The sequence below is a fragment of the Acipenser ruthenus genome, chromosome 7 (assembly GCF_902713425.1).
Source record: "Acipenser ruthenus chromosome 7, fAciRut3.2 maternal haplotype, whole genome shotgun sequence".
Lineage (NCBI taxonomy): Eukaryota > Metazoa > Chordata > Actinopteri > Acipenseriformes > Acipenseridae > Acipenser > Acipenser ruthenus.
Window position 1 is genome coordinate 52,067,074 of NC_081195.1, and position 22,715 is coordinate 52,089,788.

Below are 22,715 nucleotides of genomic sequence, written 5' to 3' on the forward strand. Positions count from 1 at the left end.
ACCTGTGTAAAAAAAAGTATGGCAAGCCGAAAGGGACAGAATTGATAAAAGCGTAGCAGTAATTCCAAGTGAAAAAATTAAGCAAGGCAATCTTAGTCAAATAACTACTGCTAACCACACCACGTCATATATATTAGAAAATCTGATCAAATAAAATACTTGACAGATTATATATATATTTTTTAGCCATGGATGATATTCAAAAGTATATTTAATTTGTTAGAAGCACAGAATATAGAACATAGAAAGTAAAGAAGTAACACGTCCAGACCATCTGCAATTCAGGTACGAATTAAACAGGTGTTGTGCTTATTACAACACATTGTGTGACAGTCGTCACAAAGTCATACCTTTGAAGTCATAATGCATTGCAAGTGTTATTAGGGAATGTTGTGCTGTGTTTTCAAGCGCTTCAATGTGCTGCTCTGCAAGGTTTGGAGACAGCGGGTGCGTTCACGGAGATCAAGAGCAGCCGGCGCAAAACACAAGGCACCCAGGGGAGAGATACCATGGTAAATAGGTTACATATTTACCTATTTTTGTTTCGGCGAACGGTTTTGGTGAGCAATAATGCAGGAAAGCAGCGGGCGGGATGGCGAGCTTGTCCTGCTGCTCCAACACAAGCTACCTTAAGAGCCGGTACGATGCGGTCAATTGGTGAAGTTCGTCAGGAGTACTGCATAAAAAAAACGAGTGTGTTGTCGTGGCAGTTGGTGATCAAAGAAATAAAACAAAATAAAATCAATAAATAATAATGTCATAGACTTAAAGTCATACCTTTGAAGTCATAATGCATTGCAAGTGTTATTAGGGAATGTTGTGCTGTGTTTTCAAGCGCTTCAATGTGACAGCGGGTGCGTTCACGGAGATCAAGAGCAGCCAGCCGCCGCAGGGGAGGGATACCATGGTAAATAGGTTACCTATTTACCATGGTATCTCTCCCCTGGGTGCGTTGTTTTTTGGTGAGCATTAATGCAGGAAAGCAGCGGGCGGGATGGCGAGCTTGTCCTGCTGCTCCAACACAAGTTACCTTAAGAGCCGGTACGATGCGGGCAATGGGTGAAGTTCGTCAGGAGTACTGCATAAAAAAATGAGTGTGTTGTGGTGGCAGTTGGTGATCAAAGAAATAAAACAAAATAAAATCAATAAATAATAATGTCATAGACTTAAAGTCATACCTTTGAAGTCATAATGCATTGCAAGTGTTATTAGGGAATGTTGTGCTGTGTTTTCAAGCGCTTCAATGTGCTGCTCTGCAAGGTTTGGAGACAGCGGGTGCGTTCACGGAGATCAAGAGCAGCCGGCGCAAACCACAAGGCACCCAGGGGAGAGATACCATGGTAAATAGGTTACATATTTACCTATTTTTGTTTCGGCGAACGGTTTTGGTGAGCAATAATGCAGGAAAGCAGCGGGCGGGATGGCGAGCTTGTCCTGCTGCTCCAACAGAAGCTACCTTAAGAGCCGGTACGATGCGGTCAATTGGTGAAGTTCGTCAGGAGTACTGCATAAAAAAACGAGTGTGTTGTCGTGGCAGTTGGTGATCAAAGAAATAAAACAAAATAAAATCAATAAATAATAATGTCATAGACTTAAAGTCATACCTTTGAAGTCATAATGCATTGCAAGTGTTATTAGGGAATGTTGTGCTGTGTTTTCAAGCGCTTCAATGTGACAGCGGGTGCGTTCACGGAGATCAAGAGCAGCCGGAGATCAAGAGCAGCCGCCGCAGGGGAGGGATACCATGGTAAATAGGTTACCTATTTACCATGGTATCTCTCCCCTGGGTGCGTTGTGTTTTGGTGAGCATTAATGCAGGAAAGCAGCGGGCGGGATGGCGAGCTTGTCCTGCTGCTCCAACACAAGCTACCTTAAGAGCCGGTACGATGCGGTCAATTGGTGAAGTTCGTCAGGAGTACTACATAAAAAAAACGAGTGTGTTGTCGTGGCAGTTGGTGATCAAAGAAATAAAACAAAATAAAATCAATAAATAATAATGTCATAGATTTAAAGTCATACCTTTGAAGTCATAATGCATTGCAAGTGTTATTAGGGAATGTTGTGCTGTGTTTTCAAGCGCTTCAATGTGACAGCGGGTGCGTTCACGGAGATCAAGAGCAGCCGGAGATCAAGAGCAGCCGCCGCAGGGGAGGGATACCATGGTAAATAGGTTACCTATTTACCATGGTATCTCTCCCCTGGGTGCGTTGTGTTTTGGTGAGCATTAATGCAGGAAAGCAGCGGGCGGGATGGCGAGCTTGTCCTGCTGCTCCAACACAAGCTAGCTTAAGAGCCGGTACGATGCGGTCAATTGGTGAAGTTCGTCAGGAGTACTGCATAAAAAAACGAGTGTGTTGTCGTGGCAGTTGGTGATCAAAGAAATAAAACAAAATAAAATCAATAAATAATAATGTCATAGACTTAAAGTCATACCTTTGAAGTCATAATGCATTGCAAGTATTATTAGGGAATGTTGTGCTGTGTTTTCAAGCGCTTCAATGTGACAGCGGGTGCGTTCACGGAGATCAAGAGCAGCCGGAGATCAAGAGCAGCCGCCGCAGGGGAGGGATACCATGGTAAATAGGTTACCTATTTACCATGGTATCTCTCCCCTGGGTGCGTTGTGTTTTGGTGAGCATTAATGCAGGAAAGCAGCGGGCGGGATGGCGAGCTTGTCCTGCTGCTCCAACACAAGCTAGCTTAAGAGCCGGTACGATGCAGGCAATGGGTGAAGTTCGTCAGGAGTACTACATAAAAAAAACGAGTGTGTTGTCGTGGCAGTTGGTGATCAAAGAAATAAAACAAAATAAAATCAATAAATAATAATGTCATAGACTTAAAGCCATACCTTTGAAGTCATTATGCATTGCAAGTGTTATTAGAGAATGTTGTGCTGTGTTTTCAAGCGCTTCAATGTGCTGCTCTGCAAGGTTTGGAGACAGCGGGTGCGTTCACGGAGATGAAGAGCAGCCGGCGCAAAACACAAGGCACCCAGGGGAGAGATACCATGGTAAATAGGTTACATATTTACCTATTTTTGTTTCGGCGAACGGTTTTGGTGAGCAATAATGCAGGAAAGCAGCGGGCGGGATGGCGAGCTTGTCCTGCTGCTCCAACACAAGCTACCTTAAGAGCCGGTACGATGCGGTCAATTGGTGAAGTTCGTCAGGAGTACTGCATAAAAAAACGAGTGTGTTGTCGTGGCAGTTGGTGATCAAAGAAATAAAACAAAATAAAATCAATAAATAATAATGTCATAGACTTAAAGTCATACCTTTGAAGTCATAATGCATTGCAAGTGTTATTAGGGAATGTTGTGCTGTGTTGTCAAGCGCTTCAATGTGACAGCGGGTGCGTTCACGGAGATCAAGAGCAGCCAGCCGCCGCAGGGGAGGGATACCATGGTAAATAGGTTACCTATTTACCATGGTATCTCTCCCCTGGGTGCGTTGTTTTTTGGTGAGCATTAATGCAGGAAAGCAGCGGGCGGGATGGCGAGCTTGTCCTGCTGCTCCAACACAAGTTACCTTAAGAGCCGGTACGATGCGGGCAATGGGTGAAGTTCGTCAGGAGTACTGCATAAAAAAACGAGTGTGTTGTGGTGGCAGTTGGTGATCAAAGAAATAAAACAAAATAAAATCAATAAATAATAATGTCATAGACTTAAAGTCATACCTTTGAAGTCATAATGCATTGCAAGTGTTATTAGGGAATGTTGTGCTGTGTTTTCAAGCGCTTCAATGTGCTGCTCTGCAAGGTTTGGAGACAGCGGGTGCGTTCACGGAGATCAAGAGCAGCCGGCGCAAAACACAAGGCACCCAGGGGAGAGATACCATGGTAAATAGGTTACATATTTACCTATTTTTGTTTCGGCGAACGGTTTTGGTGAGCAATAATGCAGGAAAGCAGCGGGCGGGATGGCGAGCTTGTCCTGCTGCTCCAACAGAAGCTACCTTAAGAGCCGGTACGATGCGGTCAATTGGTGAAGTTCGTCAGGAGTACTGCATAAAAAAACGAGTGTGTTGTCGTGGCAGTTGGTGATCAAAGAAATAAAACAAAATAAAATCAATAAATAATAATGTCATAGACTTAAAGTCATACCTTTGAAGTCATAATGCATTGCAAGTGTTATTAGGGAATGTTGTGCTGTGTTTTCAAGCGCTTCAATGTGACAGCGGGTGCGTTCACGGAGATCAAGAGCAGCCGGAGATCAAGAGCAGCCGCCGCAGGGGAGGGATACAATGGTAAATAGGTTACCTATTTACCGTGGTATCTCTCCCCTGGGTGCGTTGTGTTTTGGTGAGCATTAATGCAGGAAAGCAGCGGGCGGGATGGCGAGCTTGTCCTGCTGCTCCAACACAAGCTACCTTAAGAGCCGGTACGATGCGGTCAATTGGTGAAGTTCGTCAGGAGTACTGCATAAAAAAAACGAGTGTGTTGTCGTGGCAGTTGGTGATCAAAGAAATAAAACAAAATAAAATCAATAAATAATAATGTCATAGATTTAAAGTCATACCTTTGAAGTCATAATGCATTGCAAGTGTTATTAGGGAATGTTGTGCTGTGTTTTCAAGCGCTTCAATGTGACAGCGGGTGCGTTCACGGAGATCAAGAGCAGCCGGAGATCAAGAGCAGCCGCCGCAGGGGAGGGATACCATGGTAAATAGGTTACCTATTTACCATGGTATCTCTCCCCTGGGTGCGTTGTGTTTTGGTGAGCATTAATGCAGGAAAGCAGCGGGCGGGATGGCGAGCTTGTCCTGCTGCTCCAACACAAGCTAGCTTAAGAGCCGGTACGATGCGGTCAATTGGTGAAGTTCGTCAGGAGTACTGCATAAAAAAACGAGTGTGTTGTCGTGGCAGTTGGTGATCAAAGAAATAAAACAAAATAAAATCAATAAATAATAATGTCATAGACTTAAAGTCATACCTTTGAAGTCATAATGCATTGCAAGTGTTATTAGGGAATGTTGTGCTGTGTTTTCAAGCGCTTCAATGTGACAGCGGGTGCGTTCACGGAGATCAAGAGCAGCCGGAGATCAAGAGCAGCCGCCACAGGGGAGGGATACCATGGTAAATAGGTTACCTATTTACCATGGTATCTCTCCCCTGGGTGCGTTGTGTTTTGGTGAGCAATAATGCAGGAAAGCAGCGGGCGGGATGGCGAGCTTGTCCTGCTGCTCCAACACAAGCTAGCTTAAGAGCCGGTACGATGCGTGCAATGGGTGAAGTTCGTCAGGAGTACTGCATAAAAAAACGAGTGTGTTGTCGTGGCAGTTGGTGATCAAAGAAATAAAACAAAATAAAATCAATAAATAATAATGTCATAGACTTAAAGCCATACCTTTGAAGTCATTATGCATTGCAAGTGTTATTAGAGAATGTTGTGCTGTGTTTTCAAGCGCTTCAATGTGCTGCTCTGCAAGGTTTGGAGACAGCGGGTGCGTTCACGGAGATGAAGAGCAGCCGGCGCAAAACACAAGGCACCCAGGGGAGAGATACCATGGTAAATAGGTTACTTATTTACCTATTTTTGTTTCGGCGAACGGTTTTGGTGAGCAGTAATGCAGGAAAGCAGCGGGCGGGATGGCGAGCTTGTCCTGCTGCTCCAACACAAGTTACCTTAAGAGCCGGTACGATGCGGGCAATTGGTGAAGTTCGTCAGGAGTACTGCATAAAAAAACGAGTGTGTTGTGGTGGCAGTTGGTGATCAAACAAATAAAACAAAATAAAATCAATAAATAATAATGTCATAGACTTAAAGTCATACCTTTGAAGTCATAATGCATTGCAAGTGTTATTAGGGAATGTTGTGCTGTGTTTTCAAGCGCTTCAATGTGCTGCTCTGCAAGGTTTGGAGACAGCGGGTGCGTTCACGGAGATCAAGAGCAGCCGGCGCAAAACACAAGGCACCCAGGGGAGAGATACCATGGTAAATAGGTTACATATTTACCTATTTTTGTTTCGGCGAACGGTTTTGGTGAGCAATAATGCAGGAAAGCAGCGGGCGGGATGGCGAGCTTGTCCTGCTGCTCCAACAGAAGCTACCTTAAGAGCCGGTACGATGCGGTCAATTGGTGAAGTTCGTCAGGAGTACTGCATAAAAAAACGAGTGTGTTGTCGTGGCAGTTGGTGATCAAAGAAATAAAACAAAATAAAATCAATAAAATAATAATGTCATAGACTTAAAGTCATACCTTTGAAGTCATAATGCATTGCAAGTGTTATTAGGGAATGTTGTGCTGTGTTTTCAAGCGCTTCAATGTGACAGCGGGTGCGTTCACGGAGATCAAGAGCAGCCAGCCGCCGCAGGGGAGGGATACCATGGTAAATAGGTTACCTATTTACCATGGTATCTCTCCCCTGGGTGCGTTGTGTTTTGGTGAGCATTAATGCAGGAAAGCAGCGGGCGGGATGGCGAGCTTGTCCTGCTGCTCCAACACAAGTTACCTTAAGAGCCGGTACGATGCGGGCAATGGGTGAAGTTCGTCCGGAGTACTGCATAAAAAAACGAGTGTGTTGTGGTGGCAGTTGGTGATCAAAGAAATAAAACAAAATAAAATCAATAAATAATAATGTCATAGACTTAAAGTCATACCTTTGAAGTCATAATGCATTGCAAGTGTTATTAGGGAATGTTGTGCTGTGTTTTCAAGCGCTTCAATGTGCTGCTCTGCAAGGTTTGGAGACAGCGGGTGCGTTCACGGAGATCAAGAGCAGCCGGCGCAAAATACAAGGCACCCAGGGGAGAGATACCATGGTAAATAGGTTACATATTTACCTATTTTTGTTTCGGCGAACGGTTTTGGTGAGCAATAATGCAGGAAAGCAGCGGGCGGGATGGCGAGCTTGTCCTGCTGCTCCAACAGAAGCTACCTTAAGAGCCGGTACGATGCGGTCAATTGGTGAAGTTCGTCAGGAGTACTGCATAAAAAAACGAGTGTGTTGTCGTGGCAGTTGGTGATCAAAGAAATAAAACAAAATAAAATCAATAAATAATAATGTCATAGACTTAAAGTCATACCTTTGAAGTCATAATGCATTGCAAGTGTTATTAGGGAATGTTGTGCTGTGTTTTCAAGCGCTTCAATGTGACAGCGGGTGCGTTCACGGAGATCAAGAGCAGCCAGCCGCCGCAGGGGAGGGATACCATGGTAAATAGGTTACCTATTTACCATGGTATCTCTCCCCTGGGTGCGTTGTGTTTTGGTGAGCATTAATGCAGGAAAGCAGCGGGCGGGATGGCGAGCTTGTCCTGCTGCTCCAACACAAGTTACCTTAAGAGCCGGTACGATGCGGGCAATGGGTGAAGTTCGTCAGGAGTACTGCATAAAAAAACGAGTGTGTTGTGGTGGCAGTTGGTGATCAAAGAAATAAAACAAAATAAAATCAATAAATAATAATGTCATAGACTTAAAGTCATACCTTTGAAGTCATAATGCATTGCAAGTGTTATTAGGGAATGTTGTGCTGTGTTTTCAAGCGCTTCAATGTGCTGCTCTGCAAGGTTTGGAGACAGCGGGTGCGTTCACGGAGATCAAGAGCAGCCGGCGCAAAACACAAGGCACCCAGGGGAGAGATACCATGGTAAATAGGTTACATATTTACCTATTTTTGTTTCGGCGAACGGTTTTGGTGAGCAATAATGCAGGAAAGCAGCGGGCGGGATGGTGAGCTTGTCCTGCTGCTCCAACAGAAGCTACCTTAAGAGCCGGTACGATGCGGTCAATTGGTGAAGTTCGTCAGGAGTACTGCATACAAAAACGAGTGTGTTGTCGTGGCAGTTGGTGATCAAAGAAATAAAACAAAATAAAATCAATAAATAATAATGTCATAGACTTAAAGTCATACCTTTGAAGTCATAATGCATTGCAAGTGTTATTAGGGAATGTTGTGCTGTGTTTTCAAGCGCTTCAATGTGACAGCGGGTGCGTTCACGGAGATAAAGAGCAGCCGGAGATCAAGAGCAGCCGCCGCAGAGGAGGGATACCATGGTAAATAGGTTACCTATTAACCATGGTATCTCTCCCCTGGGTGCGTTGTGTTTTGGTGAGCATTAATGCAGGAAAGCAGCGGGCGGGATGGCGAGCTTGTCCTGCTGCTCCAACACAAGCTAGCTTAAGAACCGGTACGATGCGTGCAATGGGTGAAGTTCGTCAGGAGTACTGCATAAAAAAACGAGTGTGTTGTCGTGGCAGTTGGTGATCAAAGAAATAAAACAAAATAAAATCAATAAATAATAATGTCATAGACTTAAAGTCATACCTTTGAAGTCATAATGCATTGCAAGTGTTATTAGGGAATGTTGTGCTGTGTTTTCAAGCGCTTCAATGTGACAGCGGGTGCGTTCACGGAGATCAAGAGCAGCCGGAGATCAAGAGCAGCCGCCGCAGGGGAGGGATACCATGGTAAATAGGTTACCTATTTACCATGGTATCTCTCCCCTGGGTGCGTTGTGTTTTGGTGAGCATTAATGCAGGAAAGCAGCGGGCGGGATGGCGAGCTTGGCCTGCTGCTCCAACACAAGCTAGCTTAAGAGCCGGTACGATGCGTGCAATGGGTGAAGTTCGTCAGGAGTACTGCATAAAAAAACGAGTGTGTTGTCGTGGCAGTTGTGATCAAAGAAATAAAACAAAATAAAATCAATAAATAATAATGTCATAGACTTAAAGTCATACCTTTGAAGTCATAATGCATTGCAAGTGTTATTAGGGAAAGTTGTGCTGTTTTTTCAAGCGCTTCAATGTGCTGCTCTGCAAGGTTTGGAGACAGCGGGTGCGTTCACGGAGATCAAGAGCAGCCGGCGCAAAACACAAGGCACCCAGGGGAGAGATACCATGGTAAATAGGTTACATATTTACCTATTTTTGTTTCGGCGAACGGTTTTGGTGAGCAATAATGCAGGAAAGCAGCGGGCGGGATGGTGAGCTTGTCCTGCTGCTCCAACAGAAGCTACCTTAAGAGCCGGTACGATGCGGTCAATTGGTGAAGTTCGTCAGGAGTACTGCATACAAAAACGAGTGTGTTGTCGTGGCAGTTGGTGATCAAAGAAATAAAACAAAATAAAATCAATAAATAATAATGTCATAGACTTAAAGTCATACCTTTGAAGTCATAATGCATTCCAAGTGTTATTAGGGAATGTTGTGCTGTGTTTTCAAGCGCTTCAATGTGACAGCGGGTGCGTTCACGGAGATAAAGAGCAGCCGGAGATCAAGAGCAGCCGCCGCAGAGGAGGGATACCATGGTAAATAGGTTACCTATTTACCATGGTATCTCTCCCCTGGGTGCGTTGTGTTTTGGTGAGCATTAATGCAGGAAAGCAGCGGGCGGGATGGCGAGCTTGTCCTGCTGCTCCAACACAAGTTACCTTAAGAGCCGGTACGATGCGGGCAATGGGTGAAGTTCGTCAGGAGTACTGCATAAAAAAACGAGTGTGTTGTGGTGGCAGTTGGTGATCAAAGAAATAAAACAAAATAAAATCAATAAATAATAATGTCATAGACTTTAAGCCATACCTTTGAAGTCATTATGCATTGCAAGTGTTATTAGAGAATGTTGTGCTGTGTTTTCAAGCGCTTCAATGTGCTGCTCTGCAAGGTTTGGAGACAGCGGGTGCGTTCACGGAGATCAAGAGCAGCCGGCGCAAAACACAAGGCACCCAGGGGAGAGAATCCATGGTAAATAGGTTACATATTTACCTATTTTTGTTTCGGCGAACGGTTTTGGTGAGCAATAATGAAGGAAAGCAGCGGGCGGGATGGCGAGCTTGTCCTGCTGCTCCAACAGAAGCTACCTTAAGAGCCGGTACGATGCGGTCAATTGGTGAAGTTCGTCAGGAGTACTGCATAAAAAAACGAGTGTGTTGTCGTGGCAGTTGGTGATCAAAGAAATAAAACAAAATAAAATCAATAAATAATAATGTCATAGACTTAAAGTCATACCTTTGAAGTCATAATGCATTGCAAGTGTTATTAGGGAATGTTGTGCTGTGTTTTCAAGCGCTTCAATGTGACAGCGGGTGCGTTCACGGAGATCAAGAGCAGCCAGCCGCCGCAGGGGAGGGATACCATGGTAAATAGGTTACCTATTTACCATGGTATCTCTCCCCTGGGTGCGTTGTGTTTTGGTGAGCATTAATGCAGGAAAGCAGCGGGCGGGATGGCGAGCTTGTCCTGCTGCTCCAACACAAGTTACCTTAAGAGCCGGTACGATGCGGGCAATGGGTGAAGTTCGTCAGGAGTACTGCATAAAAAAACGAGTGTGTTGTCGTGGCAGTTGGTGATCAAAGAAATAAAACATAATAAAATCAATAAATAATAATGTCATAGACTTAAAGTCATACCTTTGAAGTCATAATGCATTGCAAGTGTTATTAGGGAATGTTGTGCTGTGTTTTCAAGCGCTTCAATGTGCTGCTCTGCAAGGTTTGGAGACAGCGGGTGCGTTCACGGAGATCAAGAGCAGCCGGCGCAACACACAAGGCACACAGGGGAGAGATACCATGGTAAATAGGTTACATATTTACCTATTTTTGTTTCGGCGAACGGTTTTGGTGAGCAATAATGCAGGAAAGCAGCGGGCGGGATGGCGAGCTTGTCCTGCTGCTCCAACACAAGCTACCTTAAGAGCCGGTACGATGCGGTCAATTGGTGAAGTTCGTCAGGAGTACTGCATAAAAAAACGAGTGTGTTGTGGTGGCAGTTGGTGATCAAAGAAATAAAACAAAATAAAATCAATAAATAATAATGTCATAGACTTAAAGTCATACCTTTGAAGTCATAATGCATTGCAAGTGTTAATAGGGAATGTTGTGCTGTGTTTTCAAGCGCTTCAATGTGACAGCGGGTGCGTTCACGGAGATCAAGAGCAGCCAGCCGCCGCAGGGGAGGGATACCATGGTAAATAGGTTACCTATTTACCATGGTATCTCTCCCCTGGGTGCGTTGTGTTTTGGTGAGCATTAATGCAGGAAAGCAGCGGGCGGGATGGCGAGCTTGTCCTGCTGCTCCAACACAAGTTACCTTAAGAGCCGGTACGATGCGGGCAATGGGTGAAGTTCGTCAGGAGTACTGCATAAAAAAACGAGTGTGTTGTGGTGGCAGTTGGTGATCAAAGAAATAAAACAAAATAAAATCAATAAATAATAATGTCATAGACTTAAAGTCATACCTTTGAAGTCATAATGCATTGTAAGTGTTATTAGGGAATGTTGTGCTGTGTTTTCAAGCGCTTCAATGTGCTGCTCTGCAAGGTTTGGAGACAGCGGGTGCGTTCACGGAGATCAAGAGCAGCCGGCGCAAAACACAAGGCACCCAGGGGAGAGATACCATGGTAAATAGGTTACATATTTACCTATTTTTGTTTCGGCGAACGGTTTTGGTGAGCAATAATGCAGGAAAGCAGCGGGCGGGATGGCGAGCTTGTCCTGCTGCTCCAACACAAGTTACCTTAAGAGCCGGTACGATGCGGGCAATGGGTGAAGTTCGTCAGGAGTACTGCATAAAAAAACGAGTGTGTTGTGGTGGCAGTTGGTGATCAAAGAAATAAAACAAAATAAAATCAATAAATAATAATGTCATAGACTTAAAGTCATACCTTTGAAGTCATAATGCATTGCAAGTGTTATTAGGGAATGTTGTGCTGTGTTTTCAAGCGCTTCAATGTGCTGCTCTGCAAGGTTTGGAGACAGCGGGTGCGTTCACGGAGATCAAGAGCAGCCGGCGCAAAACACAAGGCACCCAGGGGAGAGATACCATGGTAAATAGGTTACATATTTACCTATTTTTGTTTCGGCGAACGGTTTTGGTGAGCAATAATGCAGGAAAGCAGCGGGCGGGATGGCGAGCTTGTCCTGCTGCTCCAACACAAGCTACCTTAAGAGCCGGTACGATGCGGTCAATTGGTGAAGTTCGTCAGGAGTACTGCATAAAAAAACGAGTGTGTTGTCGTGGCAGTTGGTGATCAAAGAAATAAAACAAAATAAAATCAATAAATAATAATGTCATAGACTTAAAGTCATACCTTTGAAGTCATAATGCATTGCAAGTGTTATTAGGGAATGTTGTGCTGTGTTTTCAAGCGCTTCAATGTGACAGCGGGTGCGTTCACGGAGATCAAGAGCAGCCAGCCGCCGCAGGGGAGGGATACCATGGTAAATAGGTTACCTATTTACCATGGTATCTCTCCCCTGGGTGCGTTGTGTTTTGGTGAGCATTAATGCAGGAAAGCAGCGGGCGGGATGGCGAGCTTGTCCTGCTGCTCCAACACAAGTTACCTTAAGAGCCGGTACGATGCGGGCAATGGGTGAAGTTCGTCAGGAGTACTGCATAAAAAAACGAGTGTGTTGTGGTGGCAGTTGGTGATCAAAGAAATAAAACAAAATAAAATCAATAAATAATAATGTCATAGACTTAAAGTCATACCTTTGAAGTCATAATGCATTGCCAGTGTTATTAGGGAATGTTGTGCTGTGTTTTCAAGCGCTTCAATGTGCTGCTCTGCAAGGTTTGGAGACAGCGGGTGCGTTCACGGAGATCAAGAGCAGCCGGCGCAAAACACAAGGCACCCAGGGGAGAGATACCATGGTAAATAGGTTACATATTTACCTATTTTTGTTTCGGCGAACGGTTTTGGTGAGCAATAATGCAGGAAAGCAGCGGGCCGGGATGGCGAGCTTGTCCTGCTGCTCCAACACAAGCTACCTTAAGAGCCGGTACGATGCGGTCAATTGGTGAAGTTCGTCAGGAGTACTGCATAAAAAAAACGAGTGTGTTGTCGTGGCAGTTGGTGATCAAAGAAATAAAACAAAATAAAATCAATAAATAATAATGTCATAGACCTAAAGTCATACCTTTGAAGTCATAATGCATTGCAAGTGTTATTAGGGAATGTTGTGCTGTGTTTTCAAGCGCTTCAATGTGACAGCGGGTGCGTTCACGGAGATCAAGAGCAGCCAGCCGCCGCAGGGGAGGGATACCATGGTAAATAGGTCCTATTTACCATGCTATCTCTCCCCTGGGTGCGTTGTGTTTTGGTGAGCATTAATGCAGGAAAGCAGCGGGCGGGATGGCGAGCTTGTCCTGCTGCTCCAACACAAGTTACCTTAAGAGCCGGTACGATGCGGGCAATGGGTGAAGTTCGTCAGGAGTACTGCATAAAAAAACGAGTGTGTTGTCGTGGCAGTTGGTGATCAAAGAAATAAAACAAAATAAAATCAATAAATAATAATGTCATAGACTTAAAGTCATACCTTTGAAGTCATAATGCATTGCAAGTGTTATTAGGGAATGTTGTGCTGTGTTTTCAAGCGCTTCAATGTGCTGCTCTGCAAGGTTTGGAGACAGCGGGTGCGTTCACGGAGATCAAGAGCAGCCGGCGCAAAACACAAGGCACCCAGGGGAGAGATACCATGGTAAATAGGTTACATATTTACCTATTTTTGTTTCGGCGAACGGTTTTGGTGAGCAATAATGCAGGAAAGCAGCGGGCGGGATGGCGAGCTTGTCCTGCTGCTCCAACAGAAGCTACCTTAAGAGCCGGTACGATGCGGTCAATTGGTGAAGTTCGTCAGGAGTACTGCATAAAAAAACGAGTGTGTTGTGGTGGCAGTTGGTGATCAAAGAAATAAAACAAAATAAAATCAATAAATAATAATGTCATAGACTTAAAGTCATACCTTTGAAGTCATAATGCATTGCAAGTGTTATTAGGGAATGTTGTGCTGTGTTTTCAAGCGCTTCAATGTGACAGCGGGTGCGTTCACGGAGATCAAGAGCAGCCAGCCGCCGCAGGGGAGGGATACCATGGTAAATAGGTTACCTATTTACCATGGTATCTCTCCCCTGGGTGCGTTGTGTTTTGGTCAGCATTAATGCAGGAAAGCAGCGGGCGGGATGGCGAGCTTGTCCTGCTGCTCCAACACAAGTTACCTTAAGAGCCGGTACGATGCGGGCAATGGGTGAAGTTCGTCAGGAGTACTGCATAAAAAAACGAGTGTGTTGTGGTGGCAGTTGGTGATCAAAGAAATAAAACATAATAAAATCAATAAATAATAATGTCATAGACTTAAAGTCATACCTTTGAAGTCATAATGCATTGCAAGTGTTATTAGGGAATGTTGTGCTGTGTTTTCAAGCGCTTCAATGTGCTGCTCTGCAAGGTTTGGAGACAGCGGGTGCGTTCACGGAGATCAAGAGCAGCCAGCCGCCGCAGGGGAGGGATACCATGGTAAATAGGTCCTATTTACCATGCTATCTCTCCCCTGGGTGCGTTGTGTTTTGGTGAGCATTAATGCAGGAAAGCAGCGGGCGGGATGGCGAGCTTGTCCTGCTGCTCCAACACAAGATAGCTTAAGAGTCGGTACGATGCAGGCAATGGGTGAAGTTCGTCAGGAGTACTGCATAAAAAAACGAGTGTGTTTTCGTGGCAGTTGGTGATCAAAGAAATAAAACAAAATAAAATCAATAAATAATAATGTCATAGACTTAAAGCCATACCTTTGAAGTCATTATGCATTGCAAGTGTTATTAGAGAATGTTGTGCTGTGTTTTCAAGCGCTTCAATGTGCTGCTCTGCAAGGTTTGGAGACAGCGGGTGCGTTCACGGAGATGAAGAGCAGCCGGCGCAAAACACAAGGCACCCAGGGGAGAGATACCATGGTAAATAGGTTACCTATTTACCTATTTTTGTTTCGGCGAACGGTTTTGGTGAGCAGTAATGCAGGAAAGCAGCGGGCGGGATGGCGAGCTTGTCCTGCTGCTCCAACACAAGTTACCTTAAGAGCCGGTACGATGCGGGCAATTGGTGAAGTTCGTCAGGAGTACTGCATAAAAAAACGAGTGTGTTGTGGTGGCAGTTGGTGATCAAAGAAATAAAACAAAATAAAATCAATAAATAATAATGTCATAGACTTAAAGTCATACCTTTGAAGTCATAATGCATTGCAAGTGTTATTAGGGAATGTTGTGCTGTGTTTTCAAGCGCTTCAATGTGCTGCTCTGCAAGGTTTGGAGACAGCGGGTGCGTTCACGGAGATCAAGAGCAGCCGGCGCAAAACACAAGGCACCCAGGGGAGAGATACCATGGTAAATAGGTTACATATTTACCTATTTTTGTTTCGGCAAACGGTTTTGGTGAGCAATAATGCAGGAAAGCAGCGGGCGGGATGGCGAGCTTGTCCTGCTGCTCCAACACAAGCTACCTTAAGAGCCGGTACGATGCGGTCAATTGGTGAAGTTCGTCAGGAGTACTGCATAAAAAAACGAGTGTGTTGTCGTGGCAGTTGGTGATCAAAGAAATAAAACAAAATAAAATCAATAAATAATAATGTCATAGACTTAAAGTCATACCTTTGAAGTCATAATGCATTGCAAGTGTTATTAGGGAATGTTGTGCTGTGTTTTCAAGCGCTTCAATGTGACAGCGGGTGCGTTCACGGAGATCAAGAGCAGCCAGCCGCCGCAGGGGAGGGATACCATGGTAAATAGGTTACCTATTTACCATGGTATCTCTCCCCTGGGTGCGTTGTGTTTTGGTCAGCATTAATGCAGGAAAGCAGCGGGCGGGATGGCGAGCTTGTCCTGCTGCTCCAACACAAGTTACCTTAAGAGCCGGTACGATGCGGGCAATGGGTGAAGTTCGTCAGGAGTACTGCATAAAAAAACGAGTGTGTTGTGGTGGCAGTTGGTGATCAAAGAAATAAAACATAATAAAATCAATAAATAATAATGTCATAGACTTAAAGTCATACCTTTGAAGTCATAATGCATTGCAAGTGTTATTAGGGAATGTTGTGCTGTGTTTTCAAGCGCTTCAATGTGCTGCTCTGCAAGGTTTGGAGACAGTGGGTGCGTTCACGGAGATCAAGAGCAGCCGGCGCAAAACACAAGGCACCCAGGGGAGAGATACCATGGTAAATAGGTTACATATTTACCTATTTTTGTTTCGGCGAACGGTTTTGGTGAGCAATAATGCAGGAAAGCAGCGGGCGGGATGGCGAGCTTGTCCTGCTGCTCCAACAGAAGCTACCTTAAGAGCCGGTACGATGCGGTCAATTGGTGAAGTTCGTCAGGAGTACTGCATAAAAAAAACGAGTGTGTTGTCGTGGCAGTTGGTGATCAAAGAAATAAAACAAAATAAAATCAATAAATAATAATGTCATAGACTTAAAGTCATACCTTTGAAGTCATAATGCATTGCAAGTGTTATTAGGGAATGTTGTGCTGTGTTTTCAAGCGCTTCAATGTGACAGCGGCTGCGTTCACGGAGATCAAGAGCAGCCAGCCGCCGCAGGGGAGGGATACCATGGTAAATAGGTTACATATTTACCATGGTATCTCTCCCCTGGGTGCGTTGTGTTTTGGTGAGCATTAATGCAGGAAAGCAGCGGGCGGGATGGCGAGCTTGTCCTGCTGCTCCAACACAAGCTACCTTAAGAGCCGGTACGATGCGTGCAATGGGTGAAGTTCGTCAGGAGTACTGCATAAAAAAACGAGTGTGTTGTCGTGGCAGTTGTGATCAAAGAAATAAAACAAAATAAAATCAATAAATAATAATGTCATAGACTTAAAGTCATACCTTTGAAGTCATAATGCATTGCAAGTGTTATTAGGGAATGTTGTGCTGTGTTTTCAAGCGCTTCAATGTGACAGCGGGTGCGTTCACGGAGATCAAGAGCAGCCAGCCGCCGCAGGGGAGGGATACCATGGTAAATAGGTTACCTATTTACCATGGTATCTCTCCCCTGGGTGCGTTGTGTTTTGGTGAGCATTAATGCAGGAAAGCAGCGGGCGGGATGGCGAGCTTGTCCTGCTGCTCCAACACAAGCTAGCTTAAGAGTCGGTACGATGCAGGCAATGGGTGAAGTTCGTCAGGAGTACTGCATAAAAAAACGAGTGTGTTGTCGTGGCAGTTGGTGATCAAAGAAATAAAACAAAATAAAATCAATAAATAATAATGTCATAGACTTAAAGCCATACCTTTGAAGTCATTATGCATTGCAAGTGTTATTAGAGAATGTTGTGCTGTGTTTTCAAGCGCTTCAATGTGCTGCTCTGCAAGGTTTGGAGACAGCGGGTGCGTTCACGGAGATGAAGAGCAGCCGGCGCAAAACACAAGGCACCCAGGGGAGAGATACCATGGTAAATAGGTTACCTATTTACCTATTTTTGTTTCGGCGAACGGTTTTGGTGAGCAGTAATGCAGGAAAGCAGCGGGCGGGATGGCGAGCTTGTCCTGCTGCTCCAACACAAGCTACCTTAAGAGCCGGTACGATGCGGTCAATTGGTGAAGTTCGTCAGGAGTACTGCATAAAAAAACGAGTGTGTTGTCGTGGCAGTTGGTGATCAAAGAAATAAAACAAAATAAAATCAATAAATAATAATGTCATAGACTTAAAGTCATACCTTTGAAGTCATAATGCATTGCAAGTGTTATTAGGGAATGTTGTGCTGTGTTTTCAAGCGCTTCAATGTGACAGCGGGTGCGTTCACGGAGATCAAGAGCAGCCAGCCGCCGCAGGGGAGGGATACCATGGTAAATAGGTTACCTATTTACCATGGTATCTCTCCCCTGGGTGCGTTGTGTTTTGGTCAGCATTAATGCAGGAAAGCAGCGGGCGGGATGGCGAGCTTGTCCTGCTGCTCCAACACAAGTTACCTTAAGAGCCGGTACGATGCGGGCAATGGGTGAAGTTCGTCAGGAGTACTGCATAAAAAAACGAGTGTGTTGTGGTGGCAGTTGGTGATCAAAGAAATAAAACATAATAAAATCAATAAATAATAATGTCATAGACTTAAAGTCATACCTTTGAAGTCATAATGCATTGCAAGTGTTATTAGGGAATGTTGTGCTGTGTTTTCAAGCGCTTCAATGTGCTGCTCTGCAAGGTTTGGAGACAGTGGGTGCGTTCACGGAGATCAAGAGCAGCCGGCGCAAAACACAAGGCACCCAGGGGAGAGATACCATGGTAAATAGGTTACATATTTACCTATTTTTGTTTCGGCGAACGGTTTTGGTGAGCAATAATGCAGGAAAGCAGCGGGCGGGATGGCGAGCTTGTCCTGCTGCTCCAACAGAAGCTACCTTAAGAGCCGGTACGATGCAGTCAATTGGTGAAGTTCGTCAGGAGTACTGCATAAAAAAAACGAGTGTGTTGTCGTGGCAGTTGGTGATCAAAGAAATAAAACAAAATAAAATCAATAAATAATAATGTCATAGACTTAAAGTCATACCTTTGAAGTCATAATGCATTGCAAGTGTTATTAGGGAATGTTGTGCTGTGTTTTCAAGCGCTTCAATGTGACAGCGGCTGCGTTCACGGAGATCAAGAGCAGCCAGCCGCCGCAGGGGAGGGATACCATGGTAAATAGGTTACCTATTTACCATGGTATCTCTCCCCTGGGTGCGTTGTGTTTTGGTGAGCATTAATGCAGGAAAGCAGCGGGCGGGATGGCGAGCTTGTCCTGCTGCTCCAACACAAGTTACCTTAAGAGCCGGTACGATGCGGGCAATGGGTGAAGTTCGTCAGGAGTACTGCATAAAAAAACGAGTGTGTTGTGGTGGCAGTTGGTGATCAAAGAAATAAAACAAAATAAAATCAATAAATAATAATGTCATAGACTTAAAGTCATACCTTTGAAGTCATAATGCATTGCCAGTGTTATTAGGGAATGTTGTGCTGTGTTTTCAAGCGCTTCAATGTGCTGCTCTGCAAGGTTTGGAGACAGCGGGTGCGTTCACGGAGATCAAGAGCAGCCGGCGCAAAACACAAGGCACCCAGGGGAGAGATACCATGGTAAATAGGTTACATATTTACCTATTTTTGTTTCGGCGAACGGTTTTGGTGAGCAATAATGCAGGAAAGCAGCGGGCGGGATGGCGAGCTTGTCCTGCTGCTCCAACAGAAGCTACCTTAAGAGCCGGTACGATGCGGTCAATTGGTGAAGTTCGTCAGGAGTACTGCATAAAAAAACGAGTGTGTTGTCGTGGCAGTTGGTGATCAAAGAAATAAAACAAAATAAAATCAATAAATAATAATGTCATAGACTTAAAGTCATACCTTTGAAGTCATAATGCATTGCAAGTGTTATTAGGGAATGTTGTGCTGTGTTTTCAAGCGCTTCAATGTGACAGCGGGTGCGTTCACGGAGATCAAGAGCAGCCAGCCGCCGCAGGGGAGGGATACCATGGTAAATAGGTTACCTATTTACCATGGTATCTCTCCCCTGGGTGCGTTGTGTTTTGGTGAGCATTAATGCAGGAAAGCAGCGGGCGGGATGGCGAGCTTGTCCTGCTGCTCCAACACAAGTTACCTTAAGAGCCGGTACGATGCGGGCAATGGGTGAAGTTCGTCAGGAGTACTGCATAAAAAAACGAGTGTGTTGTGGTGGCAGTTGGTGATCAAAGAAATAAAACAAAATAAAATCAATAAATAATAATGTCATAGACTTAAAGTCATACCTTTGAAGTCATAATGCATTGCCAGTGTTATTAGAGAATGTTGTGCTGTGTTTTCAAGCGCTTCAATGTGCTGCTCTGCAAGGTTTGGAGACAGCGGGTGCGTTCACGGAGATCAAGAGCAGCCGGCGCAAAACACAAGGCACCCAGGGGAGAGATACCATGGTAAATAGGTTACATATTTACCTATTTTTGTTTCGGCGAACGGTTTTGGTGAGCAATAATGCAGGAAAGCAGCGGGCGGGATGAGGAGCTTGTCCTGCTGCTCCAACAGAAGCTACCTTAAGAGCCGGTACGATGCGGTCAATTGGTGAAGTTCGTCAGGAGTACTGCATAAAAAAACGAGTGTGTTGTCGTGGCAGTTGGTGATCAAAGAAATAAAACAAAATAAAATCAATAAATAATAATGTCATAGACTTAAAGTCATACCTTTGAAGTCATAATGCATTGCAAGTGTTATTAGGGAATGTTGTGCTGTGTTTTCAAGCGCTTCAATGTGACAGCGGGTGCGTTCACGGAGATCAAGAGCAGCCAGCCGCCGCAGGGGAGGGATACCATGGTAAATAGGTTACCTATTTACCATGGTATCTCTCCCCTGGGTGCGTTGTGTTTTGGTGAGCATTAATGCAGGAAAGCAGCGGGCGGGATGGCGAGCTTGTCCTGCTGCTCCAACACAAGTTACCTTAAGAGCCGGTACGATGCGGGCAATGGGTGAAGTTCGTCAGGAGTACTGCATAAAAAAACGAGTGTGTTGTGGTGGCAGTTGGTGATCAAAGAAATAAAACATAATAAAATCAATAAATAATAATGTCATAGACTTAAAGTCATACCTTTGAAGTCATAATGCATTGCAAGTGTTATTAGGGAATGTTGTGCTGTGTTTTCAAGCGCTTCAATGTGCTGCTCTGCAAGGTTTGGAGACAGCGGGTGCGTTCACGGAGATCAAGAGCAGCCGGCGCAAAACACAAGGCACCCAGGGGAGAGATACCATGGTAAATAGGTTACATATTTACCTATTTTTGTTTCGGCAAACGGTTTTGGTGAGCAATAATGCAGGAAAGCAGCGGGCGGGATGGCGAGCTTGTCCTGCTGCTCCAACACAAGCTACCTTAAGAGCCGGTACGATGCGGTCAATTGGTGAAGTTCGTCAGGAGTACTGCATAAAAAAACGAGTGTGTTGTCGTGGCAGTTGGTGATCAAAGAAATAAAACAAAATAAAATCAATAAATAATAATGTCATAGACTTAAAGTCATACCTTTGAAGTCATAATGCATTGCAAGTGTTATTAGGGAATGTTGTGCTGTGTTTTCAAGCGCTTCAATGTGACAGCGGGTGCGTTCACGGAGATCAAGAGCAGCCAGCCGCCGCAGGGGAGGGATACCATGGTAAATAGGTTACCTATTTACCATGGTATCTCTCCCCTGGGTGCGTTGTGTTTTGGTCAGCATTAATGCAGGAAAGCAGCGGGCGGGATGGCGAGCTTGTCCTGCTGCTCCAACACAAGTTACCTTAAGAGCCGGTACGATGCGGGCAATGGGTGAAGTTCGTCAGGAGTACTGCATAAAAAAACGAGTGTGTTGTGGTGGCAGTTGGTGATCAAAGAAATAAAACATAATAAAATCAATAAATAATAATGTCATAGACTTAAAGTCATACCTTTGAAGTCATAATGCATTGCAAGTGTTATTAGGGAATGTTGTGCTGTGTTTTCAAGCGCTTCAATGTGCTGCTCTGCAAGGTTTGGAGACAGCGGGTGCGTTCACGGAGATCAAGAGCAGCCGGCGCAAAACACAAGGCACCCAGGGGAGAGATACCATGGTAAATAGGTTACATATTTACCTATTTTTGTTTCGGCGAACGGTTTTGGTGAGCAATAATGCAGGAAAGCAGCGGGCGGGTTGGCGAGCTTGTCCTGCTGCTCCAACACAAGCTACCTTAAGAGCCGGTACGATGCGGTCAATTGGTGAAGTTCGTCAGGAGTACTGCATAAAAAAAACGAGTGTGTTGTCGTGGCAGTTGGTGATCAAAGAAATAAAACAAAATAAAATCAATAAATAATAATGTCATAGACTTAAAGTCATACCTTTGAAGTCATAATGCATTGCAAGTGTTATTAGGGAACGTTGTGCTGTGTTTTCAAGCGCTTCAATGTGACAGCGGGTGCGTTCACGGAGATCAAGAGCAGCCAGCCGCCGCAGGGGAGGGATACCATGGTAAATAGGTTACCTATTTACCATGGTATCTCTCCCCTGGGTGCGTTGTGTTTTGGTGAGCATTAATGCAGGAAAGCAGCGGGCGGGATGGCGAGCTTGTCCTGCTGCTCCAACACAAGTTACCTTAAGAGCCGGTACGATGCGGGCAATGGGTGAAGTTCGTCAGGAGTACTGCATAAAAAAACGAGTGTGTTGTGGTGGCAGTTGGTGATCAAAGAAATAAAACAAAATAAAATCAATAAATAATAATGTCATAGACTTAAAGTCATACCTTTGAAGTCATAATGCATTGCAAGTGTTATTAGGGAATGTTGTGCTGTGTTTTCAAGCGCTTCAATGTGCTGCTCTGCAAGGTTTGGAGACAGCGGGTGCGTTCACGGAGATCAAGAGCAGCCGGCGCAAAACACAAGGCACCCAGGGGAGAGATACCATGGTAAATAGGTTACATATTTACCTATTTTTGTTTCGGCGAACGGTTTTGGTGAGCAATAATGCAGGAAAGCAGCGGGCGGGATGGCGAGCTTGTCCTGCTGCTCCAACACAAGCTACCTTAAGAGCCGGTACGATGCGGTCAATTGGTGACGTTCGTCAGGAGTACTGCATAAAAAAAACGAGTGTGTTGTCGTGGCAGTTGGTGATCAAAGAAATAAAACAAAATAAAATCAATAAATAATAATGTCATAGACTTAAAGTCATACCTTTGAAGTCATAATGCATTGCAAGTGTTATTAGGGAACGTTGTGCTGTGTTTTCAAGCGCTTCAATGTGACAGCGGGTGCGTTCACGGAGATCAAGAGCAGCCAGCCGCCGCAGGGGAGGGATACCATGGTAAATAGGTTACCTATTTACCATGGTATCTCTCCCCTGGGTGCGTTGTGTTTTGGTGAGCATTAATGCAGGAAAGCAGCGGGCGGGATGGCGAGCTTGTCCTGCTGCTCCAACACAAGTTACCTTAAGAGCCGGTACGATGCGGGCAATGGGTGAAGTTCGTCAGGAGTACTGCATAAAAAAACGAGTGTGTTGTGGTGGCAGTTGGTGATCAA